General features: G+C 41.4%; 1 long non-coding RNA gene across 1 annotated transcript in view; it reads right to left on the reverse strand.

Annotated features, from left to right (window-relative positions):
* LOC137974997 (uncharacterized) overlaps positions 1-4,303 on the reverse strand; it is a 12,332-nt gene extending 8,029 nt beyond the window's left edge. Inside the window, exon 1 of the long non-coding RNA XR_011117523.1 lies at positions 4,229-4,303. This is a non-coding gene — a long non-coding RNA (uncharacterized lncRNA). The remainder of the gene's footprint in view (positions 1-4,228) is intronic.
* Between the last annotated feature and the right edge of the window lie 924 nt (positions 4,304-5,227).

Raw genomic sequence — 5,227 nt, forward strand, 5'->3', positions numbered from 1 at the left:
GTAAAAAGGGCGCACTTAATTTGGAGCCTCGCTCTGTTGTGCGACCCCACCACGGCCTGTTTCTTTATTGTGGTGAAAGTGATTAAATAAATAAAAAACAATCGTCGTTGTCTCCTGCCGTCTTTACTAAAGACCTTTTTTGGAAGCCAATCGCTCACAAATGCTACATCTCTTCCTTTAAACTCTTCCATCTCGTCCAAACACGTTTTTTATCGCTGTTAGCGACTTCGGCGCCCGAAAACAAAAATCATTTGAAACCTGACACTTCCGGGTTCAATTTTCCCCACCCCACGCAGGCAAACGTCACATTCCCCTCTCCCCGGGCACAGAAGATAGTCAAATGCCCAGGGTTTGCCCCGGTAGGAAGACGATTTGAGATCTAGAATTTTCGGAACAATTGTTGTAAAATTTCTTGCTTGCCTGCCTCTCCTAGGATTTTCGAACATCTGAAAAATGGTATTATTGCCCATTTTAAACGGATTTTTACCCTAAAAAGATCACCTACAATATTCGAGAGCCTTTTTCTGGCTGAAATTTTCGAAAAGGTAAGTTTTGATCCCTATAGTTTTCGGATCACTAGACTTTCAGCTAGGAAATCCGAACAGATTTTTAGGGGATAAAAATATGCCTATATCTACTGTTTAATTATAAATACTAAAATATGTTTAACAATGCTATCTCTAAGTGATTTTAAACTACATTCTCGTTGGGTGCCCCTGGACAGAGTTAGTGGACCACTAACTAAGCCCTGGACTAACACATTTCATTATTTTCAAACGGTGTCAAATTGCTGTAAAACTGACCTTGTGTTTTCTTTAGTTTCTGTTTCTACTTGTACATCACCATGTCCGCAATGATCAAACATTTTACATTTCCAACGAAATGAAACTAGGCAACATTCTTTTCAATTTAATGCATGTATCAATGTTTAGCCCGAGGAGGGGGGGGGGGGGGTGAGGGGTGAGGACCCAGGGCATATGTCTGTGGGGCATTTGACCTCTATTGCCTTCCCCACCCTCGGAAATTTGACTAAGAATCTGGGTCCCAGGGTGGGGATGTTTGCTTTTCTTTGCGCCGAGGAAGGGAATCGTCCCATGTGCTCGTCTGTGCGCCGGCCCTATTGGAATGGAAGTAGCGCGGTTAAAGCCCTGAAAGACGGCTATCTTTAACAGATGAATGAAGGGGGTAGTTTCTAAAGAAACTGTGGTGCTGCCTACCAGTCTCGAGATCGTTTTGGAGTAATTTAAAATTAGTAAGAATGATACTTTTGACTGCGTGATTATGAGGATGGAAAGTGAGGTTGAATGGAAATCTGTCATTCTTATCTTTTTGTGACGTTTGTAGTGCTGACTGTCGATCAAATTGTTGAGCACGATGATGGCCCGCTTTGACCACAGAGACAGGTTAGCCACGTTTTTCGAAGAACTGGCACATCTCCTCTGATTTGCTGGAGAAATCGGTGTCATCACTACATACACGTCGAAGTCTAAGAAATTGAGAATAAGGAATGGAGTTCTTGACATGTGATGGATGTGACGATGAATACAACAAATAACTGTGAGAATCTGCAGGTTTGTAGTGCACACTGGTACACAGCACGTTGCCACTAGGTGCGACGAGAAGCCGCAAGAATCTGGAATAAAAATTCATCTTCGAAATCGGCACCCTTAATCCTCACGGTATTAACGAACTCTTTTCATTTAACAAATATATTCCTAATTTTCACGTTGCCATGTTACCACCAATAGCGTAGCTTCTACTCTACTATAAAAACTAGATGTAACCCACAAATCCTCGACTCGCTCTGACGAAGGGCAAACGCTCGAAACGTCACCTTTTAGAATCTCTGTACGGTGACCAATTTACATTATCAACTCCGTTGATAAAACCAACTATTTTTAATAGAGGTTAGCACTTGCTTTTATATTTATAAAATATACACAACAATTCCTATGAACTTAAGGGATATTACTTCCCCAAGGTGAGGATATTTGATCTGATTTGACCACATTTTTGGGCCCCATGGTGGGGATTTCGACCAAAAATTCTTCTGAAAAGTCAAATGCCCCACATATGCCCAGGGTTCCCCCCACCCACCCCCCCCCCCCCTCTTTAGGCCTTAAAATTGCTGCATGTATCAGTTCCCTCCCCGCTTGAACATGAATATTTGTTGTCTTATGATAAAGCTGCTGCGTTTGTGAACGGCCATTCCCCGCGGGCAGCTCTAGTGTCCACTATTACTAGTTTTACTGGAGATGCATAATGCGTTTGGACGACTTTGGGCAATTTATTTTAATGCTCCTTTTAGTTCATCATTTAATTCGTGCTGTGTTAGGGCTATGGTTAGGGTGTATAAAGACGGGCGAGACACGCATTACACGTTTGGACCAACTAAGTCGTGTAGTGCGTCTTCAAAGAAGGATTCATTAGGGGAAGCTACCAGTTTTGCTCATCCCCAGTCCATGGACTACTTCGATGAACTACCCTCAAAATATTATTTCGAATGAGTACAGAACTGTTGGTCTACATGTCAGCAGCGTCTCAAATAGTGCTTACTTCCTAAACAACCATTTTAAACGGCGTTGATCAGGAGAAGCATATGTTTGATGATGTTGAAAAGGTCTGACAACAATCTTTTAGTCGCCTTCGAACGCGCCCTGCAAATAAAAAGTAATCAGGTAACTACGGAAGAAGTTCATAAGAAATCGCACAGATGCAAATGATGAAGAGGAAACAATTCAAGCGCGGCAAATGTATTTTTCTCAGGCGTTAGGCGAAAAAAGAATATTTTATGAGAAAGTCAATGAAGCCTGACAATGAAAGCAAATTCTGGATCACATACCGCCCATTTCTGCACTCCAGAACGAAGCCGTTAACCGATGTTGTTATAATGGAGAATAATAGTGTCATAAGTGACAATATATAATTTAGCCAAGCTTAAACCGGCTTATTTATTCTTATTGGTTGTAAAAAAAAAGTATTTTATGAGAAAGTCAATGAAGCCTGACAATGCACGCAACTTCTGGGTCACATATCGCCCATTTCTGCACTCCAGAACGAAGCCGTTAACCGATGTTATTATATTGGAGAATGATAGTGTCATAAGTCATAACAAGAAAATTATTGAGATTTTAAACACCCACGTTACGCAGTTTTGCACATCAATGAAATTGATTAAGGGGAACATTTTACTAATCATCCAAGCATGGGTGGATCTATCAAAAGGCTTAGCGATGTTATCGACCCCCCTCTATTTTCAGCGAAGCTCAAAGCCTATGGGGTAGAAAAAGAAAGATGTGCTCTTCTTAAATATTCAGTATTTAACAGGGAGGTTGCAAAGAGTCAAGATTGGACAAATCTTCTCCTCCTGGGATGACGTTGAAAGAAGAGTCACTCATCCAATACCTTTTAAATGTATTTATTACCGATCTCCTCTACCATGTAAAATATGTTAAGTTGAACACCTACGCAGATGATCATCCCAGAGTTTTTCTTTCTTCTTTCTCTTCTTCTAGTTCTTCTTATTCTCGGATTAAATTTACCATAAGCCGAAAAAAAGAAGAAAAAAAAAATTTTCTGGGACCAGGGTAGGACAGTACTTTCACAGCCAGACAATTGGTCTCTGGTAGTAAATTGTTTATTGTTTTGAAACTCCCACCCCTGGCGAAAAAAAATAAAGCAAAATATCGGGAACCCATGGAAATTTCTGGAGCTGTTGGATAGGTGGTTTGCAATCAATCACTTGAGACACAGACAATAATGCTGCAATATAATTGCTGGTGGCTAATGACAGATCTTTTGTTTTCGTCCACCAAAATACCGGCAATGAAGTAACGTGAAAACCACGTACTCCTTCTATTTTGTTGTTGCAGCCTATAGTGAGGGGCTGACTTGGAGCTACCAGAGAGAGAAAAACACATGCACAAGTTTATGCTTGAGCTTTGTAGCAAAGCCTATTCGCGGTCACTACTTGAATTCACTGTCATCCATTTGACGGCGAACCAGTTTTGCACGGTGGGCCTAAGTCAAGAATGAGATCCTACATATGACAGAAATATTGTGGTTGTTGGAGTAAAATACAAAGGCTTGAAATCACAGAGCAGCAGCCACGACGAATCAGAAGGTTTATGCATGGATAATAAGTGCTAATAAAAATAATTTTTACTGACCTAAGGATTCGCGGATTCAAAAAGAAAAGAGAAAAAAATAAAGAATAGAAGAAACTTACCATTGAAATCTTAAACGTCTGCACAATGAGTGGAATATTGCGCGTCTTAGTGTGTCTTTCCTCGAGGGAGCGAGCGAATGAGGTAATGTAAGATTGAGAGGGTGAGGTGAATCTATTTTATAGGTAGCCTCCCACGCAAACATTCTTAGGGCTTCGTCAAGCGTTCCTCCCTTTTCCTTTGTGGGGGAAAAAGCGTGACGAAACCCTAAGAACGCCTGCGTGGAAAGATATATTTGCCAACGAGTCACCCTCGCGAGGACGCGAGGGTGACGGGGCGGCAGCATTAAAGAGCCGACGCGCGAGTTAATTTTGGTACAGCCAGAAGAAATCTCGAATAAAAGGTAATGTAAGAGTGACATCATCGGTGATTGTTTTCGAGGTAGCCAATGGCATCGCGGCATTTTTTATCGAAACCAATCACATCAGGAGGATCATTATCGGTGACCACATTGACCTCATGGTCATTTTCTGGTGTATTCCCGCATTCTAGATCTCCTGTTGGCCATTGTGCGAAATAAATCAGGCAGGAAAAGGTGAGTGGAAATCTTCAAGTTGACTTCATTCCCTCGTAGGCGTAGTCTTCTTGCATGTACTTTAATTAAGTGTTTTTGGGAGCCAGAGTGTCGCAAATCTAGCAACTAGTAGACTGAAGAATCGTCCAGGGAGGTAGTTATGAGGGGGACATTGGGATCTTCGGTTCTGCGATTCTGGCTATTTTTTAGATCGGTTTTTGTGCAAAAAGACTTCGGTTTTTCGGTTTTGGTGTTCATTGTAGTTTGCGGATTTTTCGTTTTTTAGCATCTGGTTTTCGGTTTTCGTAGAAAATAGTAGCGATTTTTCGGTTTTGTTGTCCGATTTGGTTTTTCGGTGTTCCTATATTTTGTCCTATTTGGGTTCCGGTTTCTTTTCGATTTGAGTGGCAATTGATTTCGAATAGCCGCGAAACGCCAAAGTTATTGAATGAGATGAATTCCTTAGGGCAGTTGGGCAGGCGCAATC

This window comes from Montipora foliosa, chromosome 1, assembly GCF_036669935.1.
Source record: "Montipora foliosa isolate CH-2021 chromosome 1, ASM3666993v2, whole genome shotgun sequence".
Lineage (NCBI taxonomy): Eukaryota > Metazoa > Cnidaria > Anthozoa > Scleractinia > Acroporidae > Montipora > Montipora foliosa.